The following is a 27,304-nucleotide window of genomic DNA, read 5'->3' on the forward strand; positions in this document are numbered from 1 at the left end:
CATAAAGTCAAAAATAGAAAGCAACGAATGATGAATGGATAAGCAAAAGGTAGCATATCCATGCAAAATATTCAACCATAAAAAGAAATGCAGTACTGATACATGCTACAATATGGATGAAACTTGAACACATATTAAGTTTAAAAAGCCAGTAACAAAAGACCACATATTAGCCAGGTGCGGTGGCTCACGCCTGTAGTCCCAGCACTTTGGGAGGCTGAGGCAGGTGGATCATGAGGTCAGGAGATCGAGACCATCCTGGCTAACACAATGAAACCCCGTCTCTACTAAAACTACAAAAAATTAGCCGGGTGTGGTGGTGGAAGCCTGTAGTCCCAGCTACTAGGGAGGCTGAGGCAGGAGAATGGCATGAACCTGGGAGGCGGAGCTTGCAGTAAGCCGAGATTGCGCTACTGCACTCCAGCCTGGGCGACAGCATAAGACTCCATCTCAAAAAAACAAAACAAAACAGGAAAAACCGAAAAACCCCACATATTGTACAATTCCATTTACATGAAATGTCTGGAATAAGCAAGTATCTAGAGACAGAACGTAGATTAGTGGTGCCTGGGGCTGAGGGAAGGGGAAGCGGGGAATGACAGCTGATTCGTATGTGTGCTGAGATTAGATAGTGGCAATAGTTGCATGACACTGTGAATATATGAAAAGCCATTGAACTGTACACTTTGAATGGATGAATTGTATAATTGTTAATTATATCTCAAGCTGTTAAAAATGTTCTCACCTTGTTCGCTAATTGTGTCTCTTTTTTCCCAGTTTCTAAGATCTCTAGGAACAAATATGTATTCAACTTTCTGTAATTTCGGGACTTTCTCCAACATGCTTATTACAGTTCAATATTAGGTGGACACCAATTCAATGATGTTTGAATGGTCATTTTCCATTAGAAGATAAGCTTCAAGAGGGGAAGGATTTTTGTTGATTTTGTCACTATTATACCCACCATGCTTAATACAAGGCTTGACACACAGTTGAGTCTCAATAAATATTTGTTGAATGAATGGATGCCTATATGAGCTTACTTTGTAAATGGACACAAAAGCCCAGTGATGACTGCTGGTCATTCATTCATTCATTCTGCACATATTTTCTGCAGCCTCCTCTATGTATGGAGTGTGTGAATGAAACAGACATCTCTCTGCCCTGGGGGAACTTAGAACAAAGGAAACCTGTAGGTAGCAGTTTTCATACTTTGATTAAATACTGAAAATAAATAGATCTAACATCCAGTAAAGGTTGTGTGTATTAAAATTGTATTTTTTTTTTTTTTGAGACAGCATCTCACTCCCTCACCAGGCCGGAGTGCAGTGGCACACTCTCAGCTCATTATAGCCTCGGCCCCCTGCGCTCAAGCAATCCCACCTCAGCCTCCCAAGCAGCTGGAATCACAGGCATGTGCCACTAAGCCCAGATAAATTTTCTTGTATTTGTAGAGATGGAATCTTGCCATGTTACCCAGGCTGGTCTGGAACTCCTTGGTTCAAACAATCCACCTGCCTCAGCCTCCCAAAGTGCTGGGATTATAGGTGTGCACCACTGTGCCTGGCAAAATGTTTTAAAGTTCCTCTCAGCAGGGTTCTGAAAGAAAGTCAGGCTGAGTTGAGACAGCCATACAAAGAAAAAGATTCTGAAGGACAGAGGATGGGTGAGAAGAAGGTTAATCAGGAAGAAAAAAAAGAAAAAAAAGATAATGAGCTTTTCCAGCAGAAAGATTTTACCGGTTAGGAAGCCTTTCCAAGTTGTGATATTAATGTCTTGTTGAAGTAGAGTAGGGAGTAAAATCAGAAAAGGAGAAAGTGCCAAGTCCTAGCCCTCATCTCCAATGACAGGGAAGTCTTTGAGAAGATGGGAAAGTATGACTCAGTGGCTGGGAGGAGAGAGAACAAGCGTGTTTAAAGAGATGGGGAAGATCTAATTTAAGTACAACTGCCTTCTTCACTGTGGAAACTTATGGGAAAGATAGCCAAGAGGTCAGGACAGAGGGCAAGAAGATACTCTGTGATGACCCGAGTTGAGAAACCAAGAGAAGCCAGCTTGTAGATACACAGCCCACAGCGGAGGAGGGAGGTCTTGGGGTCAAAAATCAAAGCGAGGAAACTTGTCCAGTTGACTTTTTTTCCACACAGACAACCTCTTCATTCCACCTCGGTCTTGTCCCAGATTTCCATCTTAACATGCAGGGATTCTAGAAAACCATTAGTGATTCGATGTGAACAGAGCTAGGAAGCGGTTAAGACATGAATAAGGCTTTCGAAGGAGGCAGGGTGAGGTTGAAGAGTTAAGACACTTGGACAGATGAGAGGAGGCAAGGAAGATGTGGGAAGAATAAAGTTCAGGGTCAGAGATGATGCTTCCAAATCTGGCGCAAATCGCAAATGGAGCTTGGGAAAAGAAGGAGATGGGTCCGAGAAAGAGCCTGTGCCGTGGAGTCTTATGAACTAGGAAATCAATAACCAGAGCTGCTAGGGTCCTGCTGAAGGGGTCACCTGGCCTCACAACCAGCACCCCTAAAGTCCAGGGGGAGTGAGCAGCTCCAAGTGAGCCCAGGCACAGATGAGCCCTGGGGGGAGGAAGGAGGCAAGGTGTACTTTTTTCCTGCAGTTAGGTGCTCCATTGTGTTTTCTGTTTGCCACCTAAAGGCTGCCCACCTAAAGGAACAAATAACAAAGGTGTCCCTCACCCCCCAGGCACTGACAGGTCAGGCAGGGCGGGGGTTGGGCGGGAGTTTGGGCCCGGGAAGTTGCCAAGGACAGATCCAGGCTCTGCTGCTCCCTAGCACCGTGTCACTGGCTAGGGGCACGGACGCCATTGCTTTAAGCCCTGTATTCTCTGCAAATGTAGTGGTGATACAAAAGGGCTGTTGTTGGGACAAATGAGATCGTAGAGGCAAAGCTCCTAGCATGGTATGGCGCTTGTAGTGTTTTATCAAGCCTCAGATGCACATATTTTCAGTATTTGAACATCTCTAAAATGAAGTGATGGTCTAACTTCCAATTTATTGTATCTTAGATCTGATAAAATATGGAAGTAGCCAACCACTAAGTGGCAGTGGGGGTGTTTTGTGATTGCTCTGCCTGTGTTTCATTCATGCTACCGTCGATGTCCAGGGATTTCCTCTTCTAAGGTGGTTGAGTCTTTTTCCTGGTGGATGGGAGCCTGGGCTCTGGAGTCAGCCCAGCTGAGGACAAGTCTTGACTCCACTGCTAACAGCGGTAAGACACGGGCGAGGTGACGTCACCTCTCTGAACCTCAGTTTCCTCTTTTCTATAATGGAGATTACAGGATTACCTAAACTCATAGGGTCATTGAGGATAACATGAGGTAAAGTTATGTAAGGTGCTTAGCACAGTGCTGCATTGTATAAATGTTAATGAGGATGATAAAAACAAATTATTAAACAGTAACATTGAAAAAATAGTAACATTGTCTTATATAACAGTATTACATTTTATAAAAAAGGTTATTTGTGCTGCAATCTCAGCTACTCTGGAGGCTGAGGTGGAGGATTGCTTGAGCCCAGGAGTTTGAGACCAGCCTGGGCAAAATAGCAAGACTTCATCTTAAAAAATGAAAAACAAAACTCACAAACTTTACTTTAGAAAAATATTCCTGAGATACCTTGGGAACCCCAAGACAACACAAGTGCCTTATCTCACCTCCCACCCTTCACCCCTGCCTCTCACCCACCCCCCTGCCCTTCCATCCTCCGTTCTGGGTGAGGCTTTCCATCTCCCCCTGCTCCGCTCCCCTCCTCAGGACTTTGGCCCCTTCTGGAAACATTACTTTAAAGCTGTTTACCTTGGAAAAAGGACTGGCTCACTCCTCCTTGGAAAAGGTCGCCACAGGTTCTGGTTGGGATTTTCTCAAGCAATGAATGACCCAGGACCTCCCCCCAACAAGGCTTCTCTGTCTCTTCATCTTCCTGTCTCCTCTGCCACCCTGGCTCACTGCATCCTGTTAGCTGCCTCTGCCCTCCCGGAATTCCCTCAACACTCAGTGACCTCAATATGTTCTCCTCAAAGCCTCTCATCTCTACCCAGTGAGTCCTGTCTATTAGTAAAGCTTCATGCTTGTAACATTAATAGCTCACACACCTGGAGCCTCCCCATGTCTTCAGAAACCCATAGTCCTTCCCACTGAAGGTTCTACAGTGATCCTATGGGGATTACGGATCACACAGCTCTCCTCTTCAAGCACAACCAATAAGCTTTTCCTCTGGGGAGGCTGGAGAGGTCCACAGGTGGTGAAGCATTGCCTATTCTTTTCTCAGTCCCCAGTCTTTCTCATCATCTCATCCGTACTCAAGATGGAGCTCATGACTTCCCCCCAGGTTGGCTCTCCGGCAAACCCTTCTTTGTCAAGGTGAGACCCCCCGCTCCTACTTACAACCTACCTTTGATAACTGGCCTGCTCCACCACCCAGGGTCAGGAAAACCCAGACTTTTGTCTGCCACTTTTACTGCCAGTGGAATTCCAGCATAACACAAGCTACTCTAGAATGGCAACTGCTGAAAGTCTCAGACTTGAATGAAACATAACCAGTGCTCAACCTTAAGGTCTTGTTATATTGGGGTTGAATCTGTATCCGCATCATGGGCCCTGCAGATGCCCCTGGGGGAAGCTGTGAAATAGGACTTTTCACTGGTTTTGTAACACAACAGGATGACTCTAATGGTCTAAGGAGCGTATCATACACACACACACACACACACACACACACACACACAATCCTAGCTTCTCAAAACTTGTTTCTGCTCCTTTAAATTTCTTAAGGACATAATACAATGTACTGGATAGGATGGGGTATCAGATTTCATGAAATCCAGCAGCAGTATGGTGTCGTTGAGTCAGAGTCTAGAAAGCGGTGTGTTAGATGAGAATCCCAACATTTTCTTATTCATCAGTCTGTCCATTCACCAGTCTGTGTATCCTCTGACATGTTCCCCACAAAAAAAAAAAAAACGTGGCATTTCAGCCAGGATATGGAGGACTAAATGGCATATGAAGATGTCTACATCATAACAAGAGAAGCCAACCTCAAGCCAAGTAAAGAAATGGAGCAAGAGGCTCCATTTCTGGTTCAAGGACAAAACTTGTTTGTCCTTCCTGCTGAGATGCCACATCTTCCAGTTCACGCCTGCAATCCCAGTACTTTGGGAGGCCAAGGCAGGAGGATCACTTAAAGCCAGGATTTTGAGAGCAGCCTGGGCAACACAGCAATACTTTATCTCTAGATCTTTTTTTTTTTTTTTTAATTAGCCAGGTGTGGTAGTGAGTGCCTATAGTCCCAGCTGCTCAGGAGGCTGAGGTGGGAAGATCACTTGAGCCCAGAAGTTTGAGGCTGCAGTGAGCTGTGATAGTGCCACTGCACAGTGAGGCCTTATCTCAAAAAAACAAAAACAAAAACAAAAAAGAAATGAAGAAAGAAAGAGACAGAAAAAAAAGAAAAAGAAAGAAAGAAAAACAGAAAAGAAGCTGGGCGCGGTGGCTCACGCCTGTAATCCCAGCACTTTGGGAGGCCAAGGCAGGCAGATCACAAGGTCAGGAGTTTGAGACCAGCCTGGTCAACATGGTGAAACCCCGTCTCTACTAAAAATACAAAAATTAGCCGGGCAAGGGTGGTGACAGGCTCCTTTAGTCCCAGCTATTCGGAAGGCTGAGGCAGGAGAATCGCTTGAATCTGGGGGACAGAGGTTGAAGTGAGCTGAGATCGTGCCACTGCACTCCAGCCTGGGCAACAGAGTGAGACTCGGTCTCAAGAAGAAAAAAAAAAGAAAGAAAAGAAAAAAACAGAAAAGAAATAGAGCAAGGAAAGATCACCAGCCTTTTAGTCCTTCCCAGGCTAATGGGGAGAGGAAAAGGGAAGATAACAGGAGTGGGCTGTCCTCCCAGTACCAAATGTCCCACGCTAAAGATGTTGTAGGCCTTGGGGGAGCTCTGAAAAATCCACACTCTGGACTCTGTTCCTCCCAGGCTCCCTGGGGCTAGTTCCAGCCTCATCCACATGCTGTCTTGTTCATGCCCCTGAAAGGAATGGAGGAAGCGCCCTGGCTGGCCTGATGGTGACTGTCTTCCCTTTCTCAACCTTCCCATCCTGACTGTCCCCTCTGGCCTCACTCCCACTGACTTGGGATGCCACAACGGTCTTGCAGTCCAAGAGCCTTCCTGCCCGCCAGCCCACCTCTACTCACAAAGGCAGACCTGTCTGGAACTGAGCAGGCAGGCCCCCAGGGGAGGGCCTGGGCTCCATGCCACTCCCCTTCTTTAAGAAAAGGGACAGGTCTAGTCCAGTGAGGGAGGGAGAAGGAATTTCCCTTGTTAAATGTCTCCTCCCAGGCTCAGGCAGAGGCCGTGGTAGCTGGGTGCAAGGAAAGTTCTTTGCTTCAGGCACCTGGTCCAACAGGGCTATGTGACTGGGCACATCACCATCCACATTAAATCAGACGCAATCAATTTGGATTCAACACACTGCCATCTAATCCTTTGCACAGTCAAAAACGTTTAGTTTCCCTTCAAAAACTGTTACTTCTGTTTCCTAGGTAAAAGGTGTAGGAGAAAATGTGATCGCTAAAGCTCCCACATTCGTGATGTTTATGTGACCGTGACTTGTCACATGACCTTGGGGAGGCTGCTCTTGTCTTCACTGTCCCATTCTCTTAATTGACACCCTCCCCTCCCCAAGTAAGGACTTATATACAAGGAGCTCACCCAGACACAGTTAGGTAATAAAGGTGAAGTCATGGCTAAGGGCATGGGTTTTGAAGCGAAGCTTCCTGAACTTAAGTCCAGAAAGTCAATTCATCTCTCTGAGCTTCCTTTATAAAATGAGGCCAGTGATATACCTACCTCACATGTTTGTCAAAAGGATGCAACAAGATAGTGCAAGGGAAGCACTTAGCACAATGCCTCAAATAAATAAAATATGCATTCTAGCATCTAATAATTTTAGCTATTATTTTTGTTGTGATTATTCAGGATGAACAAGATAAGCTTCCTGTCCTCGAAAGAAGGTGAGAGGCTAAATCATAAATATCATGACCAGCTGTGAAAAGTGCTGTGAAGGATGTGCCAAGGGCTGGGGGGATGGAGGGCTGAAGAGGAGGGGGTCAGGAGGACTTTCTGGAAGATGTGGCATCTCAGCAGGAAGGACAAACAGGTTGTACACATGTGAGCATGGAATAAAGGAATCACTTGAACAGAGGCCCAGGAGTGGGCAAGTAGAGGGCATCTTCTCCCAGTGTGCATGGCTGATGCTGCTGAGCAGGGGGTTTGCAGGGACACACAGGGTGAGTGCAAGCCTGCTTGGAGTCAGATCATGGAGGACCTTGAATGATGCCATTCCAAAGCATTTAGACTTTTTTTCTGCAAGCAAATGAAAGTGGAGCCAGTGGAGACTTTGGAGAAGGAAATTTGGAAATTCTTCTGGAAACTTGTTGGTTACTGGTACGGGGCTGGGCAGAGCAGAGGCCACGGGGCGCAGTGTCCTCTATTTCCATCTCTGAAAAGCTCATCGTTCCTCAAGTCTCCTTGACTAGACTACAAGCTAGTCGAGGACAGAAGCACGTGCTTCCTTCTCACCACTATGTCCCCAGCACAGTCCCTGGGGCTCAATAAATGGCTGTTGAATTGAAATAGACAACAGATCCTAAACTTGGGCCATGAGAGTGGCAGGAAGAGGATGGCTCCAAAGACACTCGAAGAGAAGAATGAAGAGGATTCTGCAAAGGAGTAATCAGAGGTGACTTGGGTGTAGAGGGGCTGGAAGGATGAATGGAGAGACTGTGGGGTGTAAGAGGGGCTGGAAGGATGACTGGAGAGGCTATTTACTGAGAGAATGGACGCAGCCAGGAGCAGCCTATCTGGCAGGACGACTGCTGTGCTCACTGTGGGGTGTGTCGCAGCTGAGGTGAACAGTCATCCGTCTGCTGACTGGCAGGCAGTGGACGCGGGCTCTGGAGAGAACCCAGAATGTGAGGCAGGCAGAGGGGAAGCGGAGCAGAGGGGAGAGATGGGATCTACAAGGAAGAGCAGAGGGGAGCCTGAAGGGCGAAGCAGACAGAGGCAGCCACCCTGGGGATCACTCCACACTCCCAGATCCCCAGTGCAGCTGGTTGCCAGAGGAGCAACCCCAGGATCCTGGGGAGAAGAGGCACAGTCAGGACGAGAGCCAAGAGGTACAGGATCACAGCCTTCAAGGGGGAAGTCAGGCTGGTTTGCATTGCCCGAAGCTACAAAGAGGTTAACCAGAGTGGAAAGTGGGTTCTGGAGCCTCGGGATTGATCTCCTGCCCCACAGCTTTGCTGTTTCCGTCGCTTCTGCACGCTGGCACTGAGGTCACGCTTCTCAAGGAAGATCTGCATGTGCCAACCTTTGGCTCAGAAAACTTCCCTTGTTTCCTACTTCCCATTTAGGAAGGCCAAAGTCCTTGGCCAAGCATTTAAGTGACCTCAAATCTGGTGTGAAAAGCCTCACCTCCCATCATGTCCTTCCACAATGCAGCAATCTGAGCTACTCCCTCTCTCCTGTTGCACATGAAGAACTTCCATGCCTTCCTATGTTGGTTCTTGCTGTTCCCTCAGTTAGGAAGGACATTTTGCTCCATGTTCTGCTAATTAAAACTCTCCTCATCCTTCAAAGCCTATGTCAAATGCTACCTCCACTGCAAAGCCTTCCCTGGTCTCTCCAGTCTGGAGGGTCCTTATTCAAGGACCCACGGTGTGGTGCTTTGCCTAGCCAGTACTTCATTCTTTCTGCAGCTGAGTTGTCGGCCCCCATCCACTCACACATGACAGCATGAGAGCAGAGAACCTGTTTTACCTTTGAATCTCCCGTGGTATAGATTCTTACATGCAGAAGGCACTCAACCAACACCAGCAAAGCATATGAAGAAATTAGGATAAAAAACCCACAAAAACCTGAGAGCAGTAGATGAGGGCAGTCCTACCACTTTCAATCATTTATTTGGAAATTACGATGTGCCTCACAGTTATTTGGACTTCAGGGCTTTTGCCCTGCAATTAATGTCTCGGCCCGATGTTGGGTTGCCTTACAATCACATGTGTTATCTGTGATCTCTAGGGCCATTTCGGTTTTGAGAGCACGCTATTACACATACACGAAGACGTTTCTGAGTATTTCCCATAGTTAGACAAAAATGGAAAAACTTGGCCCAACCGTCAGAAGCGCTTTCTCACATGTGCTGCCTATGACAGTGGTTTAGGGAAATCTCTACACAGTTCCACCAGGATCATAAACACATTTCCTGAGCTATGAATTAAGAGGAAAAAGTTTCTCAATATGCAACACAAACTCAAAAAGCAGCTGTTCATTTAACCGTCTATCATCTTCTGACCCTACAAACAGGCTCTGACAGTATTTAGATTACATGAACATACTGTTTTATTCCTCAATAGCTTGCCGTTTGTAAAGAAAACATACATTCAAGAATGTATTCAACATGGTTCAGGAGAACCTACTATGTATGTGCCAGTGGAGTGTCTGTTAACAAATGATGTCCAGTATACGAATCAGGTTAGTTCTTTCTTGGTCTGTGTTTTAGGGGTAAGACGTCTTCTGTATTGTTATATAAAACTGAGAGCAATTTAGGATTGATCTAAACAGTCCTGCTTTTTTCTTTTTCTTTTGCCTGCTTTGTTTCTGCTCTAAGACACTTGTAAAACACAGCTGCTAAATAGAAAGGAAGGCTACATTCCTCTTGCAGCTGTGAGCAACAGAATTATTTAAATGTATTTCTAATCCAACAAACCTGGTTCTTGGTAAGGAAGAGAAAAAGAGCTAATTGTCTTTAACACTTAAGACTTTAACACTCCCCTCCTTCAAAAAATTAGGGTAAAGGGCAATATGGTCAGAGGGTATTTTGAGTGATTTCTAAATTCATTTTTCTTGGATCCTGCAGAGTAGGGTGGGAGGGAGTTTTTGAAACCACTGGACTTGCAAGGAAACGCTTCTTCTAGCTTCATAGCAATAGCAATGAACACGTTCTGCACATTTGTTTCATGTGGGCAGAGTGCTCGGGAGAGCTTTACCTGTTTTACCTGATTACATCCTCTGAGGTATATGCCATTTACCCTGGGGAAACTGAGGCTCAGAAAAATGACCTTGTCTATGGTCACACGGCTGGTAAGGGGTAGGAATGGAATTTAAACCCCATTGTCTAACTTCAGGACCCACATTTCAGCCACAACTGAGGTTTTTCCTAACCTAACTCCATTGTGGTGGAATTGCACACAAAAACATACTTGAGAGGTGAGTAATGTCATCATTCCATTACATACAAGTTAAAAGACTATACAGTATGATACCATTTTTGTTATGCACATGCATATATATGCATAAATAGGTAGATAAAGAGACAGACCCAGACATAAATAGGAAAAAAACTGAAAAGACATAAATCAATATTACCAATATCTTAACAGTGATTACCACTGAATGATGAATAAATTTTAATCTTCTTAAAATTCCTGAAATTTTCTATTTCCTATAATGAGATCTATTACTTTAATTATTCAAAAATAGTTTTGAAGTAACATATACTCATTAACTCAACAATTTAATTAAACAAATAGATTTTGAGCATCCACTGAGTACCAGACACTGTATATTCAAAACAATAAAAAAACTACACGAAAAAGACAGCAAATTACTCATATCCTTGGTCTGCTAACATTTTGGATGTTCTCCTTCAGGTCTTTTTCTGTACAGTTTTTTTTTGTTCTGTTTTTTGAGATAGTCTTGCTCTATTGCCCAGGCTGGAATGCAGTGGCGCAATCTCAGCTCACTGCAACCTCCACCTCCCGGGTTCAAGCCATTCTCCTGCCTCAGCCCCTCGCGTAGCTGGGATTACAGGCATGCACCACCATGTCCGGCTAATTTTTGTATTTTTAGTAGAGACGGGGTTTTACCCTGTTGGCCAGGCTGGTCTCGAACTCCTGATCTCAGGTGATCCTCCTGCCTCGGCCTCCCAACATGCTGGGATTACAGGTGTGAGCCACCACACCCTGCCTTCTACGCAGTTCGTTTTTTTGTTTTTGTTTTTGTTTTTTTTTGAGACGGAGTCTCGCTCTGTCGCCCAGGCTGGAGTGCAGTGACCAGATCTCAGCTCACTGCAAGCTCCGCCTCCTGGGTTTACGCCATTCTCCTGCCTCAGCCTCCCGAGTAGCTGGGACCTCGCCCGGCTAGTTTTTTGTACTTTTTAGTAGAGACGGGGTTTCACCGTGTTAGCCAGGATGGTCTCGATCTCCTGACCTTGTGATCCGCCCATCTTGGCCTCCCAAACTGCTGGGATTACAGGCTTCAGCCACCGCACCCGGCCTTCTATGCAGTTTTTAAAGTAACTGGCAACCAAGGCAGCTATCTAGTCAAGCCTGGTTTATAGTTAGGAGTTCGACCACCTTCCGGACCTGACACTCTGCTCCTATCGTGTGACTTCACATCACTTCTCTCTAAACCCCAGTTCCATCATCAGTGAAACGTTTAAGAGGGGGACCTACCTCATCAGTGATTAAGTGAGTTAATATAAATAAAGTGCCTTGAAGCAAACAACTGATAATAGCTATTATTATTATTATTCTATGCAGAATCTCTGCATTGTGGTACTGTTGTTTTCCATCTCCTTTCTTCTGAAGAGCAGTAACACAATAGTGTTTTTCTTGGAGAGCACAGACAACTAACTGTTCAGGCTATTCAGGCATCTAAAGTCACCTTTGACTTTAGAAGGTGAGTGGCATCACTCAGTCAAGGCAAATTCTATCAGAGTTGAGAATATGGGCTTTTTCTCATCTTTTATTCTTAGTTGATCCAAAAATTCCCCAGGAATAGTGGAGTTAGCCCATTTGGCCTCCTATCTCAGCCAACGATACAAAGAACAGAGATAGCTACCATGGTATAAAGAGAGAGTGTTTGCACACCATTCAGAAAGTCAAAGAGGCAGATGTTGGACAAAGATCTTACTTGTGTTTGGAAACATAATAAATATGACGAGTTACAAGCAATAGGCTATCTAAACTCTATTGCTTATACAGTTCTGTATCTTCAGGCCTTGGTGTTCTATTCTGCTTGATGATTGTGGGATATGGTTCTATGAGCTCTTTAGAAGGACGATGTTTGGTATCAAGCTAATTTCTGGAAGAGCAAGCCTGATTCTATTGTGGTCTTGCTCCACTCCAGCCTCAGCCACCATTATCTCTTTTCTGTATGATTCGATAGCCCCCTAAATCATGTCCCTGCCTTCCCTCCACCCCTCTTAGGGTCAGTAGGGTCAGTTCTCCACTCAGGGGTCTACCTTCTTTATAGGAGAATATCAGTCTTCAGCGAGGGTCTTAAAATGTCAATCATTGCCTGATCCCTGCTACATCCAACATGCCCAGTGACTTTCTGCTGCACTCAGAACAAAGCCCCAAACTCTTTACATGGCTCCAGGGCCCTGCATGAGGTCTTTGCATGCCTCACCAGCCTCATTTTGACTACTTTCCCCCAGAACCCTGGTCTCTGTGACATTTTAGCACACACCAAGCTCATGCCCACCACAGGCCCTCCCACCTGTTCTCCCTCCCTGAGGAACAGTCCTTACCCTGCTTCATGTGTGCCTGGTGCCCCTTGTTCTACTGGCCACCACCTCTATGTCACCTGCTCAGAGAGGCTCCCCTCCCCTCCCAATGTATAACAGCTTCCCCTGTCCTGGTGCCTTGTTTGTTCTCTTTGGAGAAGACTTCTTATCAAACTCCCTGTTGACTTGGTTTATTTCTTTGTTGGCCTACCTTTTCGTATGTGATGCTCTATCTGTCAGCCACTCCTCTGCCCCATCAGAATGTCAGTGGCTCAAGAGCATGGATCGTATCTGCCCTTGTGTTGTATCTCCCCTCTGGGGAGGGCCCACATGGGGTAGCTGCTCCATAAATAGGAAAGGAAGGGAGGTAGGGAGGGAGGGAGAAAGTCCCTGGAGAGGGGGACACCTTTCCAAGACAGCCCCATTTCCTGTGAATGTAGGTGGTATCCCTGCTCAGCCCTAGCGTTACTGTATGAGTTAAAAATAAAACCCTTGGGTGGAGTGAGAAGCCTTTAAAGAGGCTGGGGGAGAGATAATGAGAAACATGAGCCAGCCAACGCAGGTCCAGCAGGATGTGGGACCGGCCAGGAAGCAATGGGATCTTGGCTCCGGAAAAACACTGACTTTGGGGCTGCAATAGTCTGACCAATGCACGACTCCTGATTAGTCACCAGAAGCCTCTCTCTGGATCTGCCGTGTATGAAAAGACTTTAAAGTAGCCAATGCAGGATATGCTTCCATCCTAGAGCAAGACATGGCTGGAGGTTTCTAAAGAGATATTCTTTACAATTCCCAGAACAAGGGACTCCACACCCCTCCTCTGCCTGCCATGGGTCAGAAGAAGAGGGAGAGGCCTGGAGGGAACGAGAGGCCATAAGGCCTTCCTTGGCTCACCCTCCCTCTGACCTCCCCCAGGGCCCATCCAGCGTGGGAGCCGAACCTCCCACCACAGTAGGGCTGTAGCCAGAGATCCCAAGGTGAAGCCGCCCTCCAAAGGCTTGGCTTGGTTCAGGGGCGTTGTGAGGTGGGGAGGGTCAGGTCAATGGGTCGTTAGAAACAACTCGGTCATTGCCTTGGAAACGCTCCCCCCTGCACCGCATGCATCTGGATCCACCCTGAACCAGCTGTGTATTAAACCCTCAGACCTCAGTGGGAGGTGGGGAAGCCTTAGGGAGGGTCAGAGTGGGACAGGAAGAGGTCCACCTTCTGTATAGGAGAAAATCAATCTTCAGGCCTTAATGAGAGGCCTAACGACCCAGGGGAACAGCAAGCGAAAATCCACATTCTGGCCTCCCTTGGTGAAAAGATGGGCTGAGTGGAGTGTGGGGGCTGCCAGCATCCCCTCCTACAGACTGCGACCTGGACCCCTTCCCAGAATCCATCTCTCTGTGCTGGCGCGGAAGCCAAGTGATGTGCTCATGGTCACCTGGTGCAAGGGAATATTCTCAGACCTTGAAAACATTGATCACCACTGAGTTTTTCCATATCCACAGCTCTGAGGCAGTCAGGAGGACCACAAAGGAAGGGGAAGAGAATTAGCAAGAATCGAAAGAGACAGCTATGCTAGGAGCTTTACATGCCACCTTGAATTTAACCTCCACCACCATCCTGAGACAGGAGCTCTTATAGAGAAGGCAACTAAAATGTAAAGAGGACCTGTTCCCCACCCAAGGTAACCCAACAAGGGAAGGTGGAGCATCAGGCGGCCAAAATGCAAAACGGCTGTGCAATTTGCCACCTATACTACCCTGTCCTTTTATCTCTGCAGTCAGTGTCCAAATGATTTGAACTCAAAGCCCACTGCCAAGGAACACTGAGCAGAATTTTCAAAAAGTGCATGTATTGAGGAACCGAACACCCCCGGCTGGTTGGGAATCCCAAAGCCTTTTTGTGCGTTGAGCAACAGGAATCTATTGAAGTCAACTCTTCTTTAATCATTTGTTGGGAACATCTACAGCTTAAAACTGCTGAACAAGTAACCTGTGTCTGCCCTGGGCTTAACCTCTTTAACGGGGCTGTTTCTTTCTTGGCTAGTTCTAGGCTCCTGACACGAGGATTTTAAGTGCTTAAAAGGCACAGGATAATAATCTTCCCCTGGAACAAAAGGCTGATAGAGGAACAGCAGGGAAACAGGCGACCTCCATGTCCTAGTACCATTTTTTGAGTTCAAATACATTCACATGAAGACTTCCAAAAAATCTTTGCTGGAAAATTTGCCAGCAGCAACAATCCTTCATATCTTGTTGAGCAAATACTAGGTGCTGTGCATGGTGTGCTAAAACATTTTAGGCACTCTACATGGATTCTCTCACTACATTCTTACACCAACCCTATGAGATAGGAACCAGTTACACTGATGCAGTGCGGGCATATACTATAGACTTTAGATGTATTAACTCACATCTTCCTGTCAACAACCCTAGGACAGAACTGCTGCTATTACCTCTATTTTATGGAATCAAAGAGGTTGTATAACTTGTCCGGAGTCACGCAGCTATTGAATGTCAGATCCAGAATTCACACTCAGACAGTCCCACTCCAGGGTTCACGCTCTTGACCACCATGCTACCCTACCAGAGAGCCACAGAGCTGTGGCTCTGAAATAGGGAAAGGTTAATGAGAGATAGGTCGGAACTGTCAGAAGAATTCCTGTCTTCTTCTGTGTGAGCTCACTTTCCAAGAAGCTTAGAGCTCTGCTTCACACGCCTTCAGCTAAGACATCCCAGGACCAGCCTGGGAGAATGGCAGTGAGTTTTGTTGGCCAATTGAGTGAAGATTTAAATCCTTGGAAAGAAACTCTCATTTGAAAGAAACCATTCTGAAGTCACCCTGCATCTCTGCCATTTGAAAAGATCCTCATTCTTACAAAAAAACAAAAAACAAAAAAACAAAAACCATCAAGGCTCAAGGAGGAATGTTTTGCTTCTATAACAAATACCACCTTATCACCAAAGGCAATGCAGTCAACTGCAAAAAGCCTGGACTGGCCCAGGCAGCAGCTCTCTTCTCCTCTGGGCTGTTGAATTTGCTTGTGTAGACTCCAGGGAGCGACTCTGGAGCATTCATTCTCAACTTCCCTTTAGTTGCTGTTTCTTAATTCTGATAGATATTCTGAGGAAGGATAAGAAGAGTCTCGTTTCCTAGAAGCTCTTTATGTCCTTAAAGGTATTGGTGCAGAACTTTGTACACATTTATTAATCAATGCAAACTGCTTCCACTATTCCCATCAGACTGATGGGGAAGGCAGAGATGAGCTACATTGTCTGTCTCCATGGGTGCAAGGGCTGGAACATGCTGGATCCATGTCTCCCTTCTGGGTGCCTGACATCACTTGTTTGTCTTTGATGCCCATCAGCCAAAAGAAGTTATTCATCTCTAAGGATGAATAATACCAGTAGGGTGAATTTTTCCAGGCTTCTGAAGTGAGTTCTCTGAAGAGATGACACTAAGCCGACTAAGCCAGAGCAGTTGACACATAGCATAGGGTCCTGGGAACTGCAGAGGCCAGCCCACCTGAGTTAGGGTGAGAGGCTCTTGATGCAAAAGTCTCAGCCTTACTTTCCAGGCCCCTTTCCAGAGCTATAAGGGGCGACAGAGGGTAGAAGGTCCTATTGCTGTCCTGAGTCTTCGCTTTAACACTCCCAACATTTAGTGATTCACTCAGTCATTCATTAGACTGATATTTGAGCACCTACTCTGTGGCATGGCTCTGTCCTATTCACTGGGGATATAGCAGGGAACAAAACAGACAAGGTCTTGTTTCTGCCCTCATGAGGCTTATATTCTAAGGGGGAGAATGGGTAATAGAAAGTTTTTTTAAAAAATTGACAAGATAATTACGAATTGGGGTAAGCGGCATGAAGGAAAAAGAAGTCAGGGGAGAAACAGGGAAGCCTTTTGGAGGAACTGACAAGAGAGGCAGGGCCTGAAGGATGGAAAGAGGCCTGCTACCTGAAGAACTGGGTGGAAAGCATCCCAGGCAGATGAAACAGCAGTTGCAAAGTCTGAGAGTCAGGAAAGGGCCCAGAACAGCAGAGAAACAGAAGGCCAGGGGCTGGATGGGTGGGGAGATGTGGGATGGGTGGAAGTCAGATGGATCTTGCCCCCCAAGAGGCCTCCTGTCTACTTTCTCACCTTCCTGAAAATCACCACTCTCCCTTATAGTGTGCTTCAGGAACTCATCCTTGCTAAGCCAAATCCAGTCCCTCTGCTCAAATTGAAGAGAAGGGAATTCTTTTTGTGGCAGATGGGGTATGTGGTAAAGGCATGGCATTTGGTTTTATATGCAGACTTTTTTACATATGGTTCATGCCAACAACAGCTGAGAAGCTCCCCAGCGATGGATGTGTTTGCCTCGGAATGGAGTCATTCAGGCACCTGCAAGGCTGCAAACACCAAGCTGGGACTCTCCCTCACCTGCAGCCCCAGTCCTTTCTTGCTGCTTCTTGGTGACATCATGAAAAAGGCAAATTGGGCTTCGGGTCCTCTGCACTCCTCCTTTCAGCTCCCTCTGCCCCTTTTTGGGCTTGTCTCCACCCATCCTCTCCCCTGGTGCTCTCAGGGGGTGTGCCTGGACTAATCTCTGCCATTCGCCACAATCTCTGATGAATAAGTCACCTTCTGAATGCACGCCTGCTCCTGCAACTTCAGGCAAAGTACAGGCAGGCAAAGCAGAGGCTAGATTTACAAGACCTTTCTGTGTCCTTCAAATAATGCCAAAGAAGGGGCTGCCTAGTCCACTGCAGTCTGAGCCTGGCCCAGCTGCCCAGCTTACTAATTAGCTGTAGGGACAGGAGAGTCCCTATTCAGACCCTTCCCAATGGAGCCATTGCAAATGCCTAGAGCACACTCTGTTGAGGAAGGACTATGGCTAAAACACTTTGAGGAGTGGCCTGGAACTTCACTCCCTAATGGCCATGCAGCCAACCTTGGGTGTGTGAGCTCAGAAAACCTGACGTCTCTCTCCAGGGCTGACCCACTGCTGAACCTTGCCATCTGCCTCTCTAGCCCATCGGTACCTTCGTTGAAATGAGAGAACACCCTACTTCGGATCACTTTCTCCCCCAGCTTTCTAGGGCTCACAGCTTAAGGAACTAAATCCTCAGCATGGCTGCACAGTCTGACCCCGCCTGCTTCCTGGGTTCTGGCTCACCCCTTTGTCCCTGCACTCAGCCACTCTGGCCTTCCTCCCGCTCCTTGGTGATGCCAGGCTTCCTCATGCCAGGCAACCTTTGTGCATGCTCCTCTCCCTGCCACCTGAAACACTCTGCCCCCACCAGTTGAAACCCGCCGATCCGTCAGACCTCAACCCAAGCCTCACCTCCTCATGGAAGCTTTCCTGGACCCCCTGTTGGGGTCAAGCTGCCCTGCCACGTGGTTTATCAGGACCACCTGGTAGAATTGCTGCTTGATTGATGTGTGTACCCCCATCTAGCCTCTAACTTTCATGAAGGTGGGGGCCCTTGGCCTCAGGCACTGCTGTAACCCAGTGTCTCACGTGCCCTCTGGCACACAGGAGGCATCCATGCCAAGCTGAATGAACCTGACATGGCCCTCAGTAGGCCCATCCTAATCCCCTCTCCCTCTCCTCTTTTCCTCCAGCCTCCCTTCTCTTATTTTCTTTACATTTGCTTCCTTCCTCCCTCTTCACTCTTTCTGTTCATTTCTTCTTCCCTCTTGGGCCTTGGGCCTACTTATTGCTCCCAATTTGCCAAACCTTTGCATAACGTGTAGGCCTTCAACCAGATCACTCCAGAGTCATGGGCCTAGCGGGGGAACCTAGGAATCTGGCTTCCTACAGGGTTAGTCTGTTATGGTTGCCGTAACAAGCACCATAGGCTGGGTGCCTGAAACAACAGAAACTAGAAACTTATTCTGTCACAGTGCTGGAGGCTGGAAGTCCAAGATCAAGGTGTCAGCGGGGTTGGTTCCTTCTGAGGCTATGAAAGACGGACTTGTTCCAGGCCTCTCTCCTTGGCTAGTAGATAGCCATCTTCTTCCTATGTCCACTCTCTTTGTCTTCTCTCTATGCATGTCTCTGTATGCAAGTTCCCCCTTCTTATAAGGGCACCAGTTATAGTAGAGCAGGACCCACCCTAATGATTTCAGAAGACCCTATCTCCAAAATAAGGTTGCATTCTCAGGCAATAGGGGATGGGGGATGAATTTCATCTTATGAACTTGGAGGTGGACACAATTCAACCCTAACACCTACCACCACATGTCCATTGCCCTAACCCTCTTTGACTCATTGAATGAAATAAAAATAAGGAAACACCAGACACGTCTTCTGAAGAAATGACACAGGAGTCTGGGAATGGGATGGGCATGACAGCAATGGCAACTGGAGAAAGACACCCCACCCAAGAATGAGAAAGGAGGGTGGTACTGACAGGAGCTAAAACTATCATTGAATGGCCTAGCAGTTAGTTACACATCTAGGCTCTGGTAAGCTGCTTGTTCTGAGTTCAAATCCCCACTCAGTCACTTACTACCAGTGAGGTTTTTCCCTTGCTCATAAAATGTGGGTAATAGTAATACCTCACTTATGGGATGGTTGTGAAGATTAAATGAGAGATTGCCCAAGCAGAGGGCTTCACACTCTACCCAGCACATAATAACTCAATATGTACCGAATGTGTTGTTATTATTATCGTAAGGGTGGGGGGGCTCACCAGGTAATTCAGGAAGAAGTGATGACAAAGAAGAGGGTAGTTGCCATGACTGAGTCCACACAACTCTGTGTTCCCTCTCATAGTCACAACGAGAAAGGAAGCCCAGCAACGGCCAGACCTGATCTTCTTTAATTGTGGTCCGCGGACCAAAGACATCAGAATTACCTAGGCCCCACCCAGAAAATGCAGAATCCTGGGTCCCTCATGAAGCCACTGAATCAAAATTGTGGGGAGCACCCAGGAACCTAATTTTTAAATAAGCTCCCCTGTGATTCTTATGCACGTTAAAATTTGAAAACCCCTGGACAAGACCACAGGTCCTGGAGGAGCAGAGATGAGTCATGTCCGTGAGTAATACCCCATGTCGACTCAGCCCTGGTGCAAGGTAGGCACGCCCCTCACACCTGTTCTCATCACCAGCATTCCTTGGACGAGGTCAGGAGATGGTCTTGAGCAATTAGGTATAAAACAAATCTCTGTAAGTCACATTTTAAATATACTATTTAGAGGGGTTGCATTGGCAAATCAAATTATTTTCATTATTGTAAATTTTACTGTGCTCAGATACTTAGTTTTGGACTATCTATTCTTCCTCTCCCCACAGCTGAGGTTACCCAATCTTGACCTCAGGTTTAGCTCAAGATGACCTCTGGCCTTAGGCCTAAGGATTATAAGCACCCTGGCCCAGCACGCTTGCTGTGCTTAGCGCTCTGCTGTTAGGCACTCTGTTTATTTTGTTCTTGGGCATCATCTACTACCTGGTCAGAAAAACCTTAGCCCCACTGTACCCCAGTGCCTGCATTCATGTCTTGCCCCAAAGACCCAATCCCAGAGGCTACAGGTCCTCAAGGCTGAGATTCTACCTGTGGCCCAAGCTAAGGTCCTGCCATCTCTTAGCAGAGTTTCCAAATCCGGGCCTACTTTCTAGGGTCTTCCAATATCATCTGGTGCTGAATTCCTGTCACCAAGCTCCATGTGCCTCTCAGGACACCTCTCATAATCCCCCCAAACCATATACAGCCTACCAGTGAGGAGCACAGGCTCACTAGACAGCCTAGGTATGAAGCTTGGCTCTGCCACTTGGTAGCTGTATGACCTTAGCCAAACATCCCACCCACCAAGCCTCAATTCCTGCATCTGTAACAGCCCCTGCTATTATATGCAGGGTTGTAATGAGTATTGAGTGAGGTGATACACTTACAGCCAAGCACAGTGCCTAGACACAGCAAGGGTTCAATAAATGTTGGGGACCAGTTCAGAAGCTGTTCTATGTCTGAATGCTCATACATGTGAACAAAGCTCCATGCCAAAGCAAACATGCCTCCCAGCTACCCAAGCAGTGGCACCAGGGATCACTCATAGAGTGTCACTTTGGGCTTTGGAACAAATGGACTTGTAAGCAGCTTTTTCTCCTCTTTTCTTTTCTTTTCTTTCTTTCTTTCTTTCTTTTTTTTTTTTGAGACAGAATTTCACTCTTGTCACCCAGGCTGGAGTGCAATGGTGTGATCTCGACTCACTGCAACCTCTGCCTCCCAGGTTCAAGCGATTCTCCTGCCTCAGCCTCCCAAGTAGCTGGGATTACAGGTGTGTGCCACTATGCCAGGTAATTTTGTATTTTTAGTAGAGATAGGGTTTCACCATGTTGGCCAGGCTGGTCTTGAACTCCTGACCTCAGGTGATCCACCCGCCTTGGCCTCTCAAAGTGCTGGGATTAGAGGCATGAGCCATCACACCTGGCCGAAGCAGCCTTTTCAGAACTCAACTTTGAATAATAATAATAATAGCAAATACACAGTACTCACTGTGAGCTAGACCCTGTGCTGATAAGGGCATTACTCATTTGATTCCTTCCATAACAAGGTTGGTACTTTATTACCCCCACTTTACAGATGAGGAAACCAAGGGCCAAGGTCACAGGACTAATAACTGGCAGAATTTGGATCCCAGGCAGCCCAGCTACGGAATCTATGTACTTAGCTAATGTGTTATGCTCCCTCTCTCTCTCTCTTTTTTTTTTCTCTTTTTTTTTTTTTTTTTTTTTGAGACTGAGTCTCGCTCTGTCGCCCAGGCTGGAGTGCAGTGGTGTGATCTCAGCTCACTGCAAGCTCCGCCTCCTGGGTTCACGCCATTCTCCTGCCTCAGACTCCCGAGTAGCTGGGACTACAGGTGCCCGCCACCACGCCCAGCTAATTTTTGTTGTTGTTGTTGCTGTTGTATTTTTAGTAGAGACGGGGTCTCACCGTGTTAGCCAGGATGGTCTCGATCTCCTGATCTCGTGATCCACCCGCCTCAGCCTCCCAAAGTGCTGGGATTACAGGCGTGAGCCACCACACCCAGCCACTCCCTCTCTAGAGTAGTCTAAATTAATTATTAAAAAGCAAAGGGGGGAAACAAGGAGAAAGTGAAAAACAGAGAAATGTTTTAAGCAGATAGCATTGGCACCAGGATTCTTGCAAGTGAACTCAAGAAGCTCACTTCTGGCTAGGTTTAAACCATGGTGTATTTAATAATCAAAGTAATTGCTATTCCTTCCCTCCCCTTTTCTCTCCCTGTAAGCCACTGGCCCAGATGCTTGTTCTTGTTCCTGTACCTTGGACTCCTTCACTTATCTTTCCGCTGAGTTGGACACATCAGCCCAGGCCCATTCTCTGTTACCTTCCCACCCAGTCAGTCCCCTCCCTTCTCAGTGGTTGTTTGGGCTGGATCCAGTCATATCTCAAGATGGGGACACCTTGTTGGTAGTTGAACATTTGTTGATTAGTGAACCCTTTCTTCAGAAAAAGTACTCTCACCCACATGTATAGATATTAGATTTACCTAAAGCATGGTATGCCTATGGCACAAATAACTTCAGACTATTTTTCCAGCAACCTTAAATCAAGGGATACTGCATTAGCCATGCAATGCTTATTTAATGAGGTGGAAATGGGTGTGTCTTCCACTCTGCACAATACCTAACCCCTGGCAGCTAGCACACAGGCTGACAGTGTCAGAGGCGTTCGAACCAGAGCAACTCCATCTTGAGTGAGGGCTAGGAAAATGAGGCTGGGACCTGCTGGGCTGCATTCCCAGAAAGTTAGGCATTCCTAGACTCCAGATGTTTACAGTTAAGGAAATAGATAATGTTTACTACACAGACCCAGACTTGGGGGTGTCCAGATAGCCCGATATTTTGAGAACAAAGGCATTCCTAATTTTGCTTTAAAGATAATAATATGGATTCTTGCAAAATATAGTAATTAAGAAAATTAGGCCAGGTGCAGTGGCTCATGCCTGTAATCCCAGCACTTTGGGAGGCCGGTTGGATCACCTGATGTCGGGAGTTGGAGACCAGCCTGAGCAACGTGGAGAAACCCCGTCTTTAATAAAAATACGAAATTAGCCGGGCATGGTGCCGCATGCCTGTAATCTCAGCTACTAGGGAGGCTGAGGCAGGAGAATCGCTTGAACCTGGGAGGCGGAGGTTGCAGTGAGCTGAGATTGTGCCATTGCACTCCAGCCTGGGCAACAAGAGCGGAACTCTGTCTCAAAAAAAAAAAAAAAAAGAAAGAAAAGAAAAAGAAAATTAATCCTTTATCACAAACCCTTGTAGCAGAGCACATCTCCCTATGATCTTTTTAAAATCCTATATATAAGAGCATGGTACCTAGGATGGACGTGTTCCTTCTCTTGCTTTTGGGAACACCCTACTCTGTCAATGGAGTAGTTGTGCTTTCACCACTTTACTTTCCTAATAAAAAGAAAGTAAGTGCTTTTGCTTTGCACTGCGGACTCACCCTGACTTCTTTCTTGCTTGAGATCCAAGAACCCTCTCTTGGGGTCTGGATCGCTTTCCTGTAACAGCAGTCCCAAGATCCTTAATAGTTTATGTGCAGTCCACAGAATGCATGTCACCGAAGTGAGCAGCTGCACTGTTCCGGGATGAGATGTCCCTTGGATGTAGATACAGCATATGGAGGTCCGCCCACCATTTCCACTGAGTATGTTATCATGGCTGGTGCTACTCACCTGTAAAGTCAAACCACTTAACCAGATGTGGCTTCCTTGATCCTTTGCAGAACCAGTCAGGTCATATGTAAACAGCAGATTTGAGAGAGAGTTTAAAAGAAACTCATTGTGTTTTCTCTTAACGTTTTGCATGCTAACTTTGCTTTGGATTACATACTTCATTTGCAAACCCATTTATTCACACTAACAAAGGCAGGGGCAACAGAAGAAAATCTCTCTGAGTCCCTCTGCCAACAGCAAATTGGTGATCTTGCCTTCAGATCTACATCTCAAGAGGGGACTTTCCTCCAAAGCCCTCAAAGACCAACACAAAGAAAACAAAGGAAAAGGGAATTTGTGACTGTGAATCAGAGTCTCCACCAAAATCCTCAGTCATCCACACTGACAAACAGCTCCGGTAAACTGCTGGCCACCCTTCACTAGACACCACTTCCCAAAGCAAGGCCCACTTCTTTCAGCCCTGATGCCACTGCTGCTGGCTCATAGTTACACAGAGCTGGTGGAGGGGCAGCCTGGCTCGCCCTCAGCCGGGATGCTCGCATCCTCCCACTGGGTCGGGGAGCTAACTCGTAAACAATCGCATCCCTGTAGAGAATGAAAGGAAAAGTACCGGTCACCAGTGCAGCAAGGAGGGAGGCAAATGGGGGTGGCGGTGGCGTGGGTGGATGTAACATAGCTAGAGAATAATGGAGTGCTGGAATTCTGCTGAGGCAGAATGAGCCCTTGGGCCTGAGAGGGGTCTCCCTTGGGTCTCTGAAAAGTAGGTACTTGACTAAATGCCTGAAATTTCCATCCCAGTATCTGGAAGGCTGAATTTCTGAAGTGCTCCTCTGCAGCAGCCTTGCATACCTTTGGCATGTAATTGCGATGTGGGTGTGGATAGTGTATGTGCCAGAGAATCTGTCCATTCTGACTCCTCTCCTGGTGCCCATGAGGGGTACTGAAACGAGGATGTGATATGCCAAGATCAGAAGGGAAAGAAAGAAGTAATCCGCGTGACCATGGGGCCATGGGAATACCACCCTACCAGAACCCTGAGCTGACATGCCCAGATAATCCTAAACTTCAGCCTGACTTTTATATCAAAAGGTTAATAAAATCTAAGCTGCCCACCATGTGGACAGCTTTTCCAAGGCAGCTGAATATCCAGGCTTCCCAAGAGAGAGCTGGTGTGACACAGCAAGATAACGCTAGCCTCTCACTACGGCCAGACTCACCGCAGCTTTCTGCTTCTGCCGAACCACAGGGGCCGCATCCAGCACTTTAGTAAATGAGAAATGCCTGCCCCCTCCAGCCCTGATTCAGGCGGGCACTGGAGGAATGGAGATATTGCGGCGGCATGGTGCATTCATATTTTTGCAGTCTCTAAACTAGAAGTGCTATTTTTACATGTCTGTGACATCAGCACACCCTTCCCCCAGAGCAGTCTGCACCACGGTTTAAACCCAGCCAAAGGTGAGCTTCTTGAGATTCACTTGCAGGAGTCCTGGTTCCAGTGCTACCTGCTTAAAACATTTTCTTTCTTCTCCAAGTAGCATTATATTTGCACTTGGACACAAACACACACACACACACACACACACACACGACCTCAGCTACAACCTGCTCTCTGTTTCCCAGATCAGATGCCTTGATTCTTACCTAAAGAGCTTGTAGGCCGAGGGCTGTACCTCTCTCCACACTCGCTCAGTGCTGTCCCAGGGGAAGCAGAATCCACTTGGTGTCTTCTGCTTTGTGTTTGTCACTGTCACTGTGCTGCAGCCGCCGCCCCAGCAGCCCCAAGCTGGCTCTCTGAACCTCCAGGCTACTGCAGCTCTGAGTGGGGAGAGGGACGGGCCGTGGCATGCACATCAGGTTGCTGGCCCGCCTCCAGATACCATGCCACAGAGCTGGCTACCCGTCCCTAGGGCTGTGTGGGAAATCGAGGTGGGGGGGTGGGGGCAGGCTGGGAGAGCCAAGAATGTCAGCCTCTAGGTCTATCTCCGGTCCTTGTTTATCAGCAGAGGGGACCTGCCTTTAGACAACCGCCCACCCCCACACCACCCGCAGGGATGCACACAGCTCTAAGCACCCCCTACTCTGGACAGCCAGCAGCAGGCCCAGGAACACAGAGTCATTGGCCAGCCAGGAGGGAGGTAAGAGACAGAAGACGGTGGCAGCAGCTACCCTGGGTGTTATTTTAACGTGGTTTGTCTTGGGGCAAATGTCTGAGCCGAATGGACTTCTGGCCCGTCTGAGCAGAATCCTGTTTATTTTGAGGCCTGAGTCGCCAGGGAAACAGCAGGTCGTGGCTCCGAGACTCTCCTCTGGAATCAGAAGGCTGCTGGATGAAAGGGAGGCCTTTTCTGTTCTGTCATCTGGCATCCTTGCATGGGGTGTAGGTGTCTGTGTGTGGCAACGTGTATGTGTGCCTGTGTGTGTCTGTCTGTGCCATCCCCAGAGCCAAGCCCTACAAATGGCATTTTGCAAAGTCAATTGAGGCAAAAGTCATCCAGGTTGGAACTGGGGAGGGGCTGCAGAGGGGACAGCTCTGTCCTCCCTCTCCACTGTTCAAGCCTGTCCCCGTTGGATGAGGTGAATCCTCAGGTGAGCTCAACTTCAGGGATGGGAAATTCTTCAATGGGCCATGGACAGACATCCCCTTCAGACTTCTGGCCAGGACAGGGTAAGCAAGGGAGGGAGCTGTCTGGACAAATAACTCTTTGGCTAGAAGGTGGGGAATAAGGTGGATTGAAAGGATATGGATCAAGAGCTGTCTTTGAAGAAACCAAATGTAAACATGATTAATAGTTTCCAATAATTGAAGAGTCCCTCCTGCTTATGCAGGCGTTTGAGCCCAGGAGGCATGAGTGAGTGTGTGTGTGTGCGTGTGTGCGCGTGTGCGTGTGAGCTTCCATGTATGTACATAAGCCTGCCCACCTGATGATTCAGGTAGAGAGGTACAGATCGACCTGTCAGAACTAGAAATATGCTCCCCAGTCTCTACCTCCTCTGGGTGTTGCTTAGGTGTAGAGAGGATGGAAGTGCAGTTTGTTCCCCATACTCCCCACAGAGCATGGGGGTATGGGGAAGACATTCGTGTGCCTTCTGAAGGGATGAGCCTTGGAGAAGGAGCTCGTGTCCTGTAAAGAGCTAGAGGCTCAATCATCACAGAACTCCAATCACGGATAAGCAGCAGCTCCCAAAAGGGACTTGAATGTACAGAAAATGTTGATTTCTTGAGACCCTCTTAACTGGAAATCTCATGAACTACCACTTCTACACATGCAAAGGATACTGATAATTTGCTTTAAAACATAATAATCTTCCTGAGTATCTGCAAGCTTCCAGAGGACCTTCTGAATCATTAAAAAAAAAAATTTCGGACAATGGATTTCCAAGTATTAAAGAATCATTATGCTAGATGTAGTATGCATATTAACCCTTTTTAACTACGTGAAATGATAGACTTGAAAGTTAGAAAATACCCAAAAAATCCTAAGGACAGAGATGCAGACTCAGAGACTCACTCAGGTGGTACTCTTAGTTAAAGTCCTCATTGTGACTAAAACCAGGTCTCCCTGCTTTAGGTTAACCCCGTGTTAACCTGCCTGCACTGTGTGGTTGGCCATTGTTGGGCAATTCAGCCCAAGGGCTCCAGATTCCTTCCCTTCTAGTGGAAATTAATAAGACTTTCCTACTCATATCTTCCCTGCAAACTCACAGGATTATCAGGACAATCAAATGTGTCCAAGTGTGTTTGAGCACCTTGAACGTGGGAAATGCAAATGCAAGTCATTATTTTATTTTGTTTGATTTCTCCATTGTGTCCAGTTATGAAACCCTGTTTAAACACACACACTCACACACACACACACACACACACACATAGCTTTTAGGCAAATATAATCCCTAGCTACTGACTTATGCTAATTTATCTACTGCATAGCAGGTGTCTGGCAATATTACTGTCCAAATACTGGGAAATAATCCTCAGTTCGCTAAGGTATTTACTGTAATATAATTCCCCGCAATGTTGAAATTTTTTGAAATT

At 47.0% G+C, this 27,304-nt stretch overlaps 1 protein-coding gene across 11 annotated transcripts in view; it reads right to left on the reverse strand.

Annotated features, from left to right (window-relative positions):
* Positions 1-27,304, reverse strand: part of FGF1 (fibroblast growth factor 1 (acidic)) — a 107,948-nt gene that overhangs the window by 71,236 nt on the left and 9,408 nt on the right. For 2 of the 11 annotated variants that reach the window (XM_011939746.1, XM_011939741.1), the window contains exon 1: positions 24,913-25,000. The exons of 3 other annotated variants lie outside the window; for them this stretch is intronic. The gene's annotated coding sequence lies outside the window, so the exon portion shown is untranslated. Of the gene's footprint in view, positions 1-18,470; positions 18,615-22,665; positions 22,785-24,473; positions 24,667-24,912; positions 25,010-27,304 lie in introns of those variants that run through there. 6 more of the 11 variants (XM_011939743.1, XM_011939735.1, XM_011939747.1 and 3 more) reach the window with 5 other exon arrangements.

Source organism: Colobus angolensis, unplaced genomic scaffold (genome assembly GCF_000951035.1).
Source record: "Colobus angolensis palliatus isolate OR3802 unplaced genomic scaffold, Cang.pa_1.0 Scaffold183, whole genome shotgun sequence".
In the NCBI taxonomy this organism is placed as follows: Eukaryota; Metazoa; Chordata; class Mammalia; order Primates; family Cercopithecidae; genus Colobus; species Colobus angolensis.